Raw genomic sequence first — 16718 nt, 5'->3', positions numbered from 1 at the left:
TCTTAAAACCAGCTATAGTTTGATCTTGTGATGTCTTAAGGTGAGACTTGACTAGACTTGTCTTTTCTCTTGCTGAAGAAATAGATCCTTTGGAAGAAAATTGAGATAAAGTGCAGCACGCATATACTTCTTGTATAGAAACAGGAGAAAAAAGGAGAAGTAAAATTTACCAGCTGTACATTGAATATTGTCTGTTCAAGTGATGGCCAAAAATACTCTTGTGCATCTGAAGATGTTGAATGCATCATAAATCTCAGCTAATATTATCTAGAATTACTATACTTAGTTATTTGTGACCAAAATTAGAATCTTACTAAAGCTTTTATTACATGGTTTTTAGAGTTCATTGTCAGCTTCTGACTGAGTTAACGAGATGAAGAAAGACAAAAGAAACGAAGAGTCATCAGGACTCTAGATCCTGGCCATCTTTTAAAATAGAATTTAAACATGTTAGAAAGATCTCTGAATGTCTATAGCACAGATTACTTATAATTAAACTAGTCATGGTTTTAATACAGCTAAGGAGCCGTTTTGGTTTGAATCTCTACTCTGTTTTTTAAGCATTTGGGTGTACTTAGGGAACAGGAGAAGTACTTTCTTGGGTGAACAGAAATAAGCAGTGAATGGAAGGATAGTGAAAAAATTTTGGAGTATATAGGAGTATGAATAACCTTTCTGAACCAAATGGGTTAATCAAGAGTTACATTATGTGACATTTCACAGTTTGTCCTTAAGGAAATATATGCAAATACCTCTTGTCAGCTTCTTTTGAGGGGATCATGTAAACCTCAGACTGAGTCTTTCATTCAAGTAGGTCACTTCCTTCCTTTATGCTCTTTTTCTCTGGTCCAATTCCCAAAAAACAACTTTAACAGATGCCTTAACTTTGAAGTCACTGGGACTACTTACTTGCTTGCAGCTGACCATATACTTAAATAATTTCAGTAATATTTTAGAGAATCCCGGTTCTCTGTAATATTGTCTAAAGAACTTTCTGTAAGGCAGTAGACTGAAAAAGGAGCAAGTTGAACCTGCTCTGCTTTGGGAACCTTCCTCTCTTTGCCATCGAGGAAGGAGTAGTAAGTATGATGTCATCTTTCAGGTAGAAGTGCCAGGCTGTGTACATGAGGACAGGTGGAGCAGGTGGCAGTCCTTTTTAAACACTACCGCTTCCAGCATAGTGAAGGCACTATCTTTTAGTATGCAAAATGACAGGCCAGGTGTAGTTCCTGGACCATCAACTGGAACGTGCCATAAGCCATCCTGCTTTTTTTTTCGTTTTCCTTCTGAGACACTTCTTCTGCTGTATCTAGTCTTCCTAACTTCATCATAATGTGTTGCCTACTCTCCAGCCATTTTATACCTTTTATTCAATAGATTGCCAAATAGTTCGCTGTTAAACAGGTGTTCAGGACTTTTGGGCCTCAAACAAAATGTTACTCTTGTTCTTTCTGTGTTAGAGAGATGACCAGCTTTTCTGTCTATGGTAGCATTTAAATTTTGGCTGAATGTTTTAAAAAATGATGTTGGAGTGTATGTGCATGTGTGTATGTTACGATGGCTGGTGTAATTTGGAAATGTACAAAACATTGGAAATGTACAAAACAAAATGACTGCAAAAAAAGCATGAGAGATAATCTGACACTAAGTTGATCTTGAATTTCTGCATCTCAGTGGTGATTAAACTCATTAAAATATATTTTCCAGCTCTCCCCAAAATATAATCCAACAAAAACCTTCAAAGGATTTAAATCATCTAGTTCTTCTATTAGAGGCATCTTTGTACAAGGTGTCAGAAGTTCTGTGTCTGTAAGTTTGTTTGGGGCTCTTATTGTAGCGTGTATCTCTTATGAAATCTGTTGCTCTTCCTCTGAAATCATAGGACACTGTGTTTTACTGGCTTTGCTGTTAGTGCTGTAGATTCAAGTAAAAATTTTTGGGGAAAGCAAGAATGTCTCGGATGTAGTTGTAGTGATACTCCCATGCTTCAGATTTTCAATAGAGTCTTGCAGCTCTGCTGAACTAACAAATTTATGCTTCACTACGCACTTCCCTTCTTGTCAGTCACTTTATACAGAAAAACATGTATGTGGATACATGCTCTTAGAAAGCACTGTAACTGAAGAGCAAGACTGGTAGAATGACTTTAGTGATTTATTTATTTTATTAAGTCTGGAACTTAAGATAGTCTTCCTGGTACTTTGAATCAAGAGAGAACTGACGTATGCTCTCATACAACATAGTATGGATGGTCCTTTCTCACAAAAACATACCTTTAGGTTCAGGTATCTGTCTAGAACAAGAACTGTATCCTGAGTGATGGAAGAATTGGGAAAACTCTCAGTCAGTGCTTTATCTGTAAGTCTTTGGTGAAAATCCTTTAGGGGAAAGGTTTTACAGTTTCCTGCTGTTACTCAGTACTGTCTTCAGAATGAATGAAAATGTTTTTTGGTTTATACTTAAGTTTAGACTCTTTTTCCATGTGTTATACTACTGAATATGGGCCTTTGACTACTTTTGGCTTTAAGACCAAATAAGTGTCTTGAGACTCTCATTTGACATTTGTCATACACAGCAATAGTATGTGGGTATTTGAACACTGTTGCTTGTCTTGAGGCAGTCAGTGGATTTGGTAATGCTTAATTTTATTCGGACTCGCTACCTGTAAGGACAGAGAAGACTGACACCTCATGAGTCTGAAGAGGTGTATAATCCATTGGTACAAAACTCAATTTATTGCCAATAGTGAAAACCTGAATTGCTGTTTCTGAATCATAGTTCACGTGTTCAGTCTTAAGTTTGGGTATATGTATGTCCTCTTGCTTCCTACACTTCTTTCCCTTCTCGTAGTTATGTATGTGTAATATAGGTCAAGAGGAGTTATATGGAGCCAGGGTATGGGCTTACAGGTGTTGTCAGAGCAAGAAAAGTACAACAAGCATACGAGACCAGGAAATTACAAGGCTCCTTGGTGTACTCTGCTTAAACTTGTTCAATATGCTAACTATTCATTTATTAAGGACAGGAAAATCACAGTTTTGAGTACATGTGAAATTTATGTAATTGCATTGTGAATTTCAAGTACTTAGAATCTATATAAAAAATATCATTAGACTATTTAATTCTCTACTCTTTCAGTCATAATTCAAACCTCTTGTTGAGCCGATGTGATGCATGCTTGATTGTATTTTCTTCCTTCATGGCCCTTGATGTCAATTGTTCTGGACAAGGGGATGGTAATTGAGGAAGGAATTTTTAAATACAGAAACTTGGCTTCTGTTTTGAACTACTGGCAGGAGCTCATTCAAACCAGTCTCTCTGGTATTAAAAAGCAAGTGTTGATTCCTTCTGTGTGAAAGTTGGCTTTTCTGGGTCTGAAAACTTGTGCGGATAAGTGATGTGGTGTTTAAATCCTGACACTGTTTAGAAAAACAGAAACTCTGCCAGCATTTCTGCAATTGAGAAAGCTTCTTTCATGTTTCAACTACTTCAGTCATTGAACACAAATTCCTTCTGATAGGATCAAGTGTCATTGCTATTTACTACCATGGCAAGTTTCTGTAGAGAAGTACTCAGTGCCATCAGTAAGCTTGATTTATGGAAAGGATATTATATTAATGAAAAAAGATACCTTTCCAAGCAGTGTGCTAAGGTCTCTTCTAAACTGAATATCCCAAAGGAAGTTTCAGCATGCAGATCTGATGCTTCTAATCTATCTCTGTGAACAGATTAATGCTACTAGGTGGACCAGCAATCCCATGAGTGCTTGCCTGGCTATGAACCTTTGTTACTGTATTGTTGGATCTGTCCAAAGACGGGTGTTCTGGCAGTCTACCTGCATGTGGTTTACTTTCAATCTGTTTCCTCAAGCTATCCCTCCCCCTGCGCCCCCCCCCCCCCAAAAAAAAAAAAAAAGCAAGCTGAAGTCCAGCATGCTACCTTGCGGCTTTGCTGGCATGTGAGATGCTTGTAGGTGAGCTATCAGGATCTGTTGATTTAGGGAAGTGCAAGCTTGGGCTGCTTAAAAATCTCAGCTGCTCTTTAAGGAAAGGCAGACAAGCTGATTCTGCCCTGAGTATAAGACTTGTTCTTGCACAACAGGACAAGTGGAATGTGTGCAGATATACTGGGAACCATGTTAACAGACAGGGTATCTGAAAAGTTGAAGCAGAATCAAGATTTCACTTGCGTTTTGGGCATGTCTCCGTGAACAATGTAGTAGCAAATGAAAGAAATATAGCTGATTATTTGAAAAAACAACTAAACAGGTAAATTTCCTTTTTACCAAGAGGAATTTATGTTTTCTGAGACTGTATTCTTAGACTATGTTTTGTTTCATACCTTTCAAAATTATGAGGGAGAAAGTGACTATTTAACTTCAGTGCTGAGTTTGCATGAGCCAACGATTACTCCATCTGTTTGATTCCTATTACCTTGTGTGCACTGTATGACCTGTCTGCTGAAATAGTACTTGTTTTCTCTGTTGCCAGTAGTTCTGAAGGTCATGAAGGTTTTTTTAACCCTGTAATACGCAGAAAATATTGGCTATCTTAGCATTATGGAAAAAGGCACCATTGCCCTTTTAAGTTCACTTTGGAACTTGAGGGTAACTTCATGTTAAATTATTCTGGAATCTTGAAGCTAGTTGTGTCCAAAGAACCAATTTATCCATAGGAGGGTACATTGCTCTCTTTTTATGTATCTCTCAGGCCCAATACTCTTCTGGTAAAGAGGAATTTAATGGGGAGTATAATAAGCAGAAACTACAATGGATGGGAGTGACTGCTCCGAGAACTCATTTAGTGTGATGAGACAGTCCTCTGCTGCCATGCTGAAGATGGCTGGCAAAGCAATTACTCTTTTCCAGGTCAGGACCCAGACTTCATAAAACCTTCTTGTGGAAAAGCTGAAACACGGAATTATTTACCTATTGCAGTGGATTTCCAAAGCTGGGGATAGAGAAGAATCATGGTCCCCAATGTGCCCCAATGTACATTTCTGATTGTACATGGGAGGAATTTAAGAGGCTATTTTGAGCATCCTCTCCACTTCTTTTCTGTTGATGGCTTTATATTACAAGTAATTCTGACTACCAATACCAAAGTAACTGGGCGTAAGAAACTTGCGTGAATCTGAGAGGTTCCATTGCCAAAACCCATGAGGTTCTTGGCTCAGTCAGGTACAGCTTGAACTAACATCTTCTCTCTTCTATCCTCCCATCCCTTTCTCTGAGACCCCTAATTAGTGGGGAAAAGAATAGAACAAAGGACTTAGGTCAAACCCAAGAGAGTCTGTGCTGTTATTGTTTCATCATAAATGGGATTGAAGAGAGTTAGTATATGAGGGTATGTATGAACTGCTTTTAAGTTCATTGGAGTTTGGAGTCTAGAAAAAAATGATCTTAAAATTTCTTTAATTTTTTCCCCTCTGTAGACTTTCTCATGTTTCAGATGTACTCAAAAAGCCAAGTTCCATCATGGCCTCATTTTTACAAGAAAACATGTTATAAAAGAGATAATGAAATACAAGTAGAAGTTGTGGTTTTAAGCATTTCTACTTTCAGCTATTATAGCCATTTACCTGTCTCAGAAAATGATAAAAAGTGCTGATAGACTGTATTCTTTGATTAAGTTTTGCAGTGGTGTGAACTGTCCAAGAAGAAAAGTTCAGCTATCTTTGCATTTGCCAGAATTTCTTTTGAAAAAAAAAGAAAATAATTGAGCTGAAGATCTGCAGAACTTGGCTTGTGCAGCAGTAATTGAGGGAGTGATTTGCGTCATGTGAGTGACTGGAAGTATGTACCTGAATACTTACAGCTGTCAAAGAAGAGAAATAAACCAAAGTGAGATGACTGCCTTGCACTACAGCAGTTATTTGGCTCTATGTGCTTTCTTTGGACATTGGGAATGAAGCCGTCAATAGTTGTTGGAAGCAAGATTTTTGTTTATATTTGAAGCTGATCATTATATTTCTGAGCATGAAATAAAAGCCCTGTCTTTTACTGCAGCCCTTCCACTACTCTGAAGTTTCACTTATGTCCTTGAGCTTCTGTCATCTGGTATCCCATTTTCCAAAGGAGGAGTTGAATGGAAAGATGTTTAAAACTTGTTGTTTAATTAGAAAACTTGTAACTATTTGTTCGCAAGTTATTCACTGTAAGCCTTTACTTAAAAGTTTTGCTTCAGTTGGGGTGACAGAATACATGACTGAAAATTCAGAAGTTCTTAGGCAAAACTTAGTGGAACCAAACTTGGTATTCTAAGGAAATAGGGTAGAAAATTTCAAACTTTCCAGTGTGTGTCACAGGTACAAGTGCAAAATACTGTTTTGAAGATACCCTTTGCAGTTTCTGTGTCTGTGTCCACCTTATAAAACACAGAACATCGTCCTTCTGTGTTCATAGCACCAAGTTGGAAACTGACTTGAAAGTGAAGGTGGTGAACATTCAAAGTGGTAATTTTCTAATAAAGGTGTAGTTCTTAATGCAAACTGTCTCAAGACAACTAGAAATAACTTTTCCCCCTGGTGTTGTGCCCAGATATTCTTAAATTGAAATAAAATTTCCTGCTTTTAATTAAGCATTTGTGATCCTAAATAAATCCTGACAGCATATTGCGGGGAAGTAGTCTGGGAGGTGGAACACAAGACTAAGTGCAGTGTTATGTACTCCAAGGAGTTTTTCAGTTCCCTTCACAATCTGAGTGTCAAGGTGATCTTTTTGTTCGTTTTCCAGGATTCTTGACCATACCCTTCAAGGGACTAAAAGAAGGTAACTGTTGAGGATAATGAATTGAAGTAATTATGTCAATCTTTACTGCGTTAAATTGAAAGGAAGGTTTAGAGTAGAATCTCTTACTAGTGACTGAGATGCATTTTGGGTATTCATGTAGGTCAAATAAGCATTTAACATGCCATCATGTTTTGCCATCTCTGTATTAAAGTACAAAGGTTTTATGTGGTATTTTTCACCATTTAAAAACATCAGCAGTGTTGTTGTGCAAACAAATCTGGAAAAGGCATTTTCTATCCACTACATCACTACTAACATTCCAAGTGTGTTTTGGTAAATTTTCTTTGTAGATAAGGCTTTACCTTGTGTCCTTAGAGTAAGCAAGAACTGTGTCATATGACAAGGGTAGTTAAGAAAACATTTTAGTTTTGGTTGGTTTTTTTTTCTGTTGCAAGTCACCCTGAACTGTAGCACTGTTAATTTAGCAACTTGCTTTTACAGCTTCCGAATAAGTTTATTTGGGCAGAGATGGGGAGTGCTTGCATAAGAGGGATTAGTTTAGTGGAAGTGGGAGCATTAGAGTTTAGGAATGATCTTCAAATGAAACTTCTGGAAAATGTACTAGGTGATCACATAAAATTGAAAAGTGAGATCCTGGGCCAGAGATAGTTTCATTTAAATTTTATAGTTTTTGCAGTTTCGCTCCTGTCTTAAATTTTATCCTTGCAAGTTACGAAGCAGAGGAAAACGTTCAGTGAAATTAAGCAGACTCTGATTAACTGAAAACTTCCGTATGGAAGTTTTGCATGATGGGTCTTTTTCCTTCTAGAAAAATGGGGTAGAATCACTTTCACTTTTTATTAAATAATGAGATAGTCTAAATCTTTTCTAAAGTGCTTTAATTTATTTTGCGCTCTAAAAAGCTGTCTTGTATTAGTTTTCTGCATATGAATCGAGCAATTTCCAAATGCTTGTGCGGCATCTGTAATAGAACCTCAAATAAAAATATTTTTATGTCTTCATTGATGCAGATCTAATTTAAATACTCTGATGTTTTAGGTTGGAAGTGATAATTAAACAAATACTTCACAATAACAGAAATGTGCAACAGGGCATGCATGAAATGTTAATATATGGGTATGATGTATTAAAAGGGCATAGGTATAGTTTTTGGAGTGTCTGCATCATAATAGGGCAATCAGAATTTGAAATTGCTATGTTTGGATGCTTTCATTTAAAAAAGCATTCTGTCGTTGTTATGAGTAAATCTGAGAATGTGCTGGTACAACTTTACTTCACTCAATATCAAGCCCTCTCATCATAAAATTCTTAATTGTTAAAATTCCTCAGTGTCTCCTACACTTAAAGCTGTAGAAGGATGTAGTGTTAAAAGCAGCAGTAGTATCTGGATGAAAGTTGGTTTTTAGTGAAATTCATTGTCTAATCATTTTCACTGAAGGAAAAGAGGATCAAAACCAAAGTGCCAAAAACTGATTTGAAGCTTAGAGTAATAGCAGTGGGACAAAATATACATGTAATGTTTGGCACTTAAGGAAGAGGACACTTTGTTCAGCTACAAATTTAGGGTTTGGAGGAGACAGAATGATCTTTTATATTCTGTTGTGACAGACCAGTAGATTGAGCTGACAGTATGATGTAACTGTGAGAAAGCCAAAATAGATCTCATGATCTGTCTGTGTCAGTAGAGAGGGAAGTATTAATGGTGTTGTGCGAGGCACTCATGAGCCTCTTGTCTGATAGACTTTGCACAATTCTGGCCGTTGATATTGGGGAAAAAAAGATGCAGACTGGAAGAGGTACACAGGAATTATGTCAAGCTTGCTGCTTTCCCAATTATCTTAGTATATAGGAGAGAAGAAATTGCCCTGTTTAACTCAGAATAATGAAAACTGAGGCATTGTTTGCCAGCTGTAAATAATTTGCATTAAGAACAGGGAGCAGAAAGAATTGTTAAAGGTAAATTCCATATTAAACCAAGCTTAAGGAAATGCTCAGGTATCTGAAGTGTGGATTTTTTGATGATTTCCTACCAGTATTCTGTTGAGTGATCAAGTGCTTTCAGATGGAAGGATGCAAGCACCCCTGAGATACAAACTCCAGTGGAACCCACAAAATCTCTAGTGATCAAATTCGTGGGTCTCTGGAGGTGTATGGTGGTGTTACTTTGCTATGCAGCAGAGTATCCAATTTTGTGTATTAAAAGTACCTTGTCTTGTTTGCAGACATACCCAAACCGCATTACAAAATAGGTCTGTAAGTATTCATCTGAGCCATGACATCTGTACTGACAGTAGAGTACTTTACAATACTTGTGAATTTTAGTTTACTGCTTTGAAAATATGCCTGCATCATGTTCTTAGATGCAAGTGGGAATGGTTGAAGAAACATGTTCATAACAGGACTTGAACCTTCCGCTTTGTTGCTGCTGCGGTGCTGTGCTTAGAAGTAGGGCAGAACATACAACTCGGAAGTTTCACAGCTCACCTTTATCCACTATGACAATGTTGATTGGAGACCAGTAACAAGATAAAAGCATGTAACATTTGAAGTAGAATTCTCCTTTCCCTTTGGAAAGGTGTTGACTATTTTCTCTTAAGGTCTAAACTTAGTACTTGTATGAAGGAAGGATCTGATTTAGTAAGATCTCTTCATAGATTTCCTATTGGCCTTAAAATAAAGTTATCAATGGGATAAAGTTGCATAGATGGTTCTGCATGACTTCAGCTCAACTTTTCCACCAAGAAAAGTGGTACAATAAACTGAATTATTTTTTTGTTGCACATAACTTGCTCCTGTGGTCTTTACTTGTGGTGTTCATATTTTGTCAGTCGGTTATGCTGTCTTCAGGCTCTGTCACCCTGCAACAGAGAAATAATTTTGACTTTTGTGACAGAAATGCAGAGCTTTGATTCATTTGGAAGGGTGCACATTAGAGCTGAAAAATTAAGATACAGAGAAAGGCATGAAGTTCAAAAGCTGTGCTTGCTTTCTTGCATCTATTATGCTGGCATTTTGGACTTCATAAATACTGGCATTAATTGCCTGTGTGACTGCAGAGAATACAAGTTTCTCCATCCAGCTGTTTCTTGCAAAATACCAGGGAAGATGATTGATGTGATCCGATAAGTCCAGTCTGTTGTGTAAGTTGAGTGCAGGATACATCTTGAAACTTGTTGAATTTGTATTGAAACTTTGGGTACAAAGTGGTATCTTAGACTGCATATCCACTGAATATGTTTTGCCTTCTTTTATAGGTCCATTCGAAAATATCCTCTGAATTACTGAAGTAGCTGAAGAACTAAGGGAGTACAGTCTTTGTTCACCAAAATTGAAATTTCTCCTGGGGCATATGCTAGTATTCATTTAAAGTACAGTAGTCTTTGTGTGACATCAATACATACTTTCCTAATGTCTGTAGCTGAAAAGTAAGAACATTACCAAAAAAAAAAAAAAAGAAATAATTTAATTCAGCCTTTTTAAAAAGCTTTTAAAAAGCTTTTTAGTTGACTTGCTTTTACACACTCCAGTTAGTGCTGTATGGTAGTTGAAGCTTTTGCATTAAATTCCTTCTGTATTTTATTTCAAACACAACTGCTGTTTGTAATTTGAGGCACAATACTGTTTTCAATTTCTCTTCTCTTGGAACACTTAATTTTTTTCCTACAATGAAAGCTTTTACATGTACAGGCCTACTTGTCTGGGCTGTAGGTATAAGCTTTCAAAAGTATAGAATATCTCCTTTTCATTCCACTGGCCTCCATTGCCTCCAACAGATTTAGATTTCTGGATTACTTAAATGCTTGTTAATAATTCTTCAATGTCTGCAATATTTGGTCTTCATATTTGGGCAACTTAGCAGGTGCAGAGAAATGTTCATGTTTTGAAGTTTTTTCAAAGACCTTCTCAAAGATTATTTCTTCCAAACAGAAGAAAACAATACTGTTTCTCTAATTAAAAAACGTTACAAAACTTCTTAATGTTTCACACCTGTATAGGCTTATCTCCAAAGCATCAGGCTTAGTTAGTTAGCATCAAGTTAAGTTAATTGCCTTTGTACTTTACAATTGAGATCTTTTTCTTTACTATCCTTTAAGAAAGAAATTTAACACAATTTCCTCAGTACTGGATTTTAGTATATCTCTTATCAGTGTCTTATTGCTGGTCAAGATGCATAAATTTAAATAAGACTTAACCTTATAATTGAGCTGGTTTTGGAGAAGTAATGCTTTGTTCCTTTTTTATCTTTGCTGAAATAATTTTAAAATAGTGCTTTTCTTTCCAAAAGATGCAGCTGTGAGGTCCATCTGTTCATCAGAAAATTTGTGCTTCATCTTTTTTTAGACAAACTTCACAGCCTGCAAGAAGCATGTCTGCGGTGTTTGGGATGGGGAAGAGTTGTTAGCTCTTTCCCATAGCTTTTGTGACCTTGAGAGTCATGAAAAATGGGCATGTAAAATGCAGTTGAGCGAGCTAGGTTTGATAAGGGTGGGGACTGCTCCTGCTTCTATTTATAGTTATGCTAAGATATCTCAATCTTGGCTTGCCAGGAGACTTAGAGAAAATGAAGTTAAAAAATTAGTAAATATTTCTAAGCATCTATGTTATTTCTTTTCAACATGCAAGAATTCACCAAGTAGAATTTAAATATCCAGAGGAGCATTCGTTCTTATCAATTAGACTTTTCCTTCTTCCTTTACTTCCTTCGTTGCCATACATGCCATTTGTTTCTCTGATTCTGCAGTCAGTCAAGTATGCATGTTGCAGACAACAGCTTCCTTCATTAAGCAGTCTTAATGGTCTTTCTAGAGGAGATCCGTTGTATTTAGTGAATGAGGATAGGGTCCTGTTTAGAAAATGTGCCTACGTGATGTTACAGTGGATAAAAAAACCTCGTGCTGATGCAGATGCAATGTCTGTGGATGCTTGAGAGCCCAAGTATCATTGTACCCTACTACAATAAGCAACGTAGGCGTGCCTTGTGTGGGATTATCTCTCTAATTTGTAGCCCAGCGTAGAGGAATAGATGGGCTAAACTGCAATTGTACATGACTTTCATAGCGCTTCTCTGGAGGTGTTTCTAAATGTGATCTCTGCTGTGGCAATGCTAACATAACGGTGTATGTGCCTACTACATAATGCTTTCCCGGAGACTTTTATCTTAAAAACTGGTTTCTGAAACTTACTCTAACAGTAGTAACAGAGGACTTTGTCAGTGTTTCATATCCTCTTGGTTAATAGTCTGTTAGTGAGTGAACTTGTTTGTAGTAGCTCAAAATATTAAGTTGTTCAGAGGTGCTCCCTCTCCCACACCTAGACTGCTAAAAATGTTATAATTTGTAACCGAGAAGTGGCCAATGCAAAATACCTTTAAAATACCTTTTTTTTTTTTTTTTGCCTGCAGTGTGTTAAAGCGTAAGTCCCTTTTTTTTTTTTTTTTTTAAGAGCATGAATACAAATGGCAAAAATTTAAACAGCTGTCATTGGTTAAGGGCTGTATGAGTTGCAAAGAAGAATCTTCTTTTGTCTGTGCATATTTGGTGTCTTTTGAAACTTTTCTTTTGGATATATCCCTCTTGGAAAGATTTAAAATCACACAAGAAGTTGTTTCCAAAGTGTATGGATAGACGAGAGTTTAATCTAACCTTCTAGACTTTGTGTGAAGCACCAGCCTTACCAATAGTCCTTGAGGTATTTATTATACCTTCCTATCCAGATGAGTAGGTCATGTGGAAATAAACATGCAAATATTTATTTAAATATATTATACATAATTTTCTTTTAATTCCTGTTAGTTTGTAAGCCTAGAGACTAATAAAATGAAATTGAGCTAAAAAACTCAGCGCAAGATATTCACTCTGGAAAGCTTTAATTTTCCCCAGTGAGTGACACATTTGTCTTCTGTCTGCAAATCTGGAAAATTTATTTAAATGTATGCTTCCTCTTTCCTTTACATAGAATTAATGTAGACAAGAATTAGGCACTGAAAGAAAGAGTAAAATCAGATTTGATAGAAGAGTCACAGTTGAGAGCTTGGTGAAAACCTGTCTTTTCCTTATAAATACAAGAAGAGAAGAGTTACCATGGTATCTTTTACTTCTGTTTGATCTGAATTTACTATTGTAAGGTACAGTGTGTAGATAAAACCTTTGAAGCATCCTTTGGTTGTCTGAAGAGTTGTATGTAGATTAGGAGGAGTTAATTCTGGTTAGCAAATTTTGCATTCATTAGTAGGATTTCTGTGTTCTTAAGCCTTGGGATGCACTGCGTTTTCTATAGAGATCAATTAGCATGTCTTTCTCCCCCCCTTCCCTTTTTGATATGGGGTTCAAATGACAAACTAGTTTCTCTGGGTATGGGGTCATATGCATAGTAGGATTAAATTGTTCGATGCATGTACACAGCAGACCAGTACCCTCCTGCTGAGTCTTGCTTGAGGCTTTAAACTTCATATGGTTATGAAGATGTTCTTTGAAAACTGGCTGTGGAAATTAATTCTTGTATGTTCCCTGTCACCAAAGCCAGGGGCTGGAGTGGAGGGTGTCCCAATGTAATTGGATTTTTCTCTTCAGAATCCCAGCTCAAACTCAGTTCTGTTGTCACCTTTTCCTAAGAATCCCTTTATGTCAACACCTTGCCTCAGCTGAGAGCCTGTTTCTGCTGCTCGGTTCTTTCTGTTCTGTCTGGACACTGTTGTCAATGGGTGTTTCTTGTAATGTGTATGTTCCTAGATGGTTTTTTTAACCACTGTATCTACCCATGCATGTCTTGTGCTGTCCTCACAAAAAAGCAAGTCCTTTTGTGATGAGAATTTAAAATTTTACCCAGATGGGTCTCTGAATACGAAAGAAGGCTTGGCTTCAGGGAGAGGAGGAGGTACATGGCAGAGCTCTCAAAGTTACTATGTTGTTACCAGTTTCCTCTAAAAGATGGGACAATGGAGGCAAGAGAGACTCAATTAATTTTCCACTGAAGGAAAAGCACACATATGCTTTTGATGGGACACCAAAGTATTGAACAATAAGGAGCACTCCTGACAAGCCTGGCTTATGCACTGCTTACCAGGATGCGTGTGTGTTCACTGTAGTCCTTCGTTCTTGTGTGCCTTACTTAAATATAATTTCTACAGGGTTTTATTTGGGGTTTTTTTTTTCTTTTCTCCCAGCGAGTAACCTCTATCAACATTTCAAGGGCAGATTTGACAGAGAAGAGGCTCAAAAGGCAATTTTTGATGGGGTATTTAGATTTGGTAGTCTCTGAACTCCTTAGTTCCATCTGTTTCTTGGTTGATAGGACCTGATCTTTTAAGTAAAACTTTCCTGTGTGAGTACTTACATCTTCAGCTTTCATTCCTGCTGCTCAGAGATAAGATACTTTTCTACAGAGCTAAGGTGGCTTTACCCCAGGAAAAAAAAAAGTGAAATTGTTTTAAAGACTGCTACTTGAAATTCCATGTTTATCTACATTATTCTCAAAGATCATTACAATGAAGCCTGGAAACAATGTATCTCCTGCTGTTTGTATTTTAATAAGTTTTTTTTTCCCTAGAAATGAATAAACAAAAGCCTGTTGAATAGATACATAAAATGAGGCTCTGTAATACAATTATCAAAGTATCTTCCTCCCCCAACTCCTCAATTGTCTTTGGATAAATCAAATTGTTTGGAAGTACACATATGAATACCTAAGGCGTATGTAGGTCAATATGTTGCTTAGACTTTCAAAGCTATTTGCACATGTGAGAAAATATTAGCATTTCACATTAAACATTTGAAGCTGGCCCCTGACTTGCATAGTAAACGTAAAACACTGAAATTGAAGTGCTTACTCTAGTCTCTCACAAAAAATACCCATGTATTGTTGTCTGTTCTTTTTAAATAAACTGGCAGACATAATTACTGTTGGAAGGTGCTCCTGATGACTTCTTTGAGAAATAACATTTGGTCATGTTCTTAATTTTTTTGCCAGGTGAGTGTAAAGCAGTGAAACACAGTGAAGCATATAAACATTGCTCTAGTTCCTGGTTACCATATACTAGTAACAGGTGCAAAGACGTTGAAGCTTCCTAAAGCTTTCTCTAGTACTAAATTTTTTTTACTTAGCTTTGTAGCTGTTTAAAATAAAGGGATATTTAAAGTATTACTTTTTTATTCAACCACTTAGAAAGATCTTCCCCTTAAGATGAGGAACTAGCTACACTGAGGCAATATAGAGATCCATGTTGTGTTCAAACATAAACAATCCAGGGTGAGTAAAGGTGCCTTATTGCAACTTACATATGCCTGCCTTTTTGTTTTTCTTTCTAACATTGAGGCAACACTATTCACAGCTAAAATGCCTCTTGCCACGATGGCTGTGCCATGAGAGAAGGCAACCATCAGATGCACAGCAATAGGCAGCTGTTTCTGAAAACAGATAGTTTTGGTTTTGATCACCTAAGATGCGAGTCTGCCTTTGTGAATTTTTTGAACTCTGCACGTTGATAAAGGTATCTGCTGCTTTCCAGGAATGCTAAAATATACTTAACCAGTTCTGATGCTAGAATTTGTGAAACCTTTATTAAATAAAACATTCATTTGAAAATGCCCCGTCTAGCTGCACGAAGCTTGAAAGTCATTCTTGTGAAGCTTAATCTTGCTCTCAACAGTTTTTCCTTGATGATAAAGTTTTTATGTAGGGCTTTCATTTTTTAATTTGATCATTCTAAGATAGGCAGAATTCTGAAAGGCTTATGTAAAAAACAGCTTATTAACATGGAGATATATAAGGAATTTCTTTATTATGCACGCCTCTGTCACCATCAAGTGCTGGAATTGCAACTGGTAGTTGAGATGCATGCATTGACCTGAAGGAAGCTTTATGTTTTCACTAAGATTATTTATAAGAGCAAAAGCACTAACCTGAAGTCCTGTAAAAACAGTTTACATAACTGTTAAAAATGTAAAGAAAGCTTATTATTACAACACTTGGAGTGTTTATGCAGCACCCAGTACACTACATTAATTGGCTAGAAACATCTGTCTGCTTCTGCAAATACTGTAGCTTGGGTGACTGCATTAAGAGTGATGAATCTGTAACTGGGAACTGAGAAAATGTGAAACAAGGCAGTTGCATCTGCAGCTGAACTAGTCAAGGTCTAGGATGTACTTGGCCTGAGGAAGATGTGGACTATTTACAGGTTGATTTGGTGACTTTATGTAATGTGTGATTGCTAACAGCGCTTTGTCTGTTATAAAGTAGAAATAATATTGCTTCAAAATCTGAAAGTGTAAAGTAAGTGTCATTTTCCCTCCTACTCATGGTTTCACAGAAGATTCGCTTTTTGAAAGCGAGAAGTATGGTTTAAACATATTTTCTTAAAAATGCAGTCTTTTGACATACACTGCTGTAGTTAAAATGCGGCACACAAGATGATCTGATTGTTGAAAAGTTCGTTCCGCTTGACACAAAGAATGGTCAGAAAATTTTTTATTGGGATAGAATTTTCTAGGAAGCATTGAAATTAGAAAGTAGGTGTTGAGAAATGCTGTTTGTTCTGTTACTGTGCAGCGTTTCATAATAGCTTTCATTATAAAGCAATGAGGAAAGTTAAGGGTAAATTCCTGTGTGGGAGAAGGGGCATATAGGCTTTCTAATTCCCTTGATATGTGCTGCTATGCGACATAGGGAGCATTGTAGTACACGGTGGGTGTTCTAATGCTTTTTAGCTTGTTGGGGATCTCAACAGAAGATTTTTGTTTTTTTTTTAGTATACCTGTGTATATGTCTGTCTGAGCATGCCCATATAACTTGGCAAGAGTTTGAAAGAATACAGTTAAAACAAGAACAGTGTAGGTTATTCACTACTAAGATAATACCGCAAGAAATGAATATTTAGTTCATATGTTGGAAACGAAGGAAAGAATGACCATTTACCTTACAAAGGACATCATAACTGTCTCCAGCGGTGCCTCCTTTTGTGCTCAGTCTA

Source organism: Numenius arquata, chromosome 7 (genome assembly GCF_964106895.1).
Source record: "Numenius arquata chromosome 7, bNumArq3.hap1.1, whole genome shotgun sequence".
In the NCBI taxonomy this organism is placed as follows: Eukaryota; Metazoa; Chordata; class Aves; order Charadriiformes; family Scolopacidae; genus Numenius; species Numenius arquata.
This window is presented reverse-complemented; position numbering follows the sequence as displayed.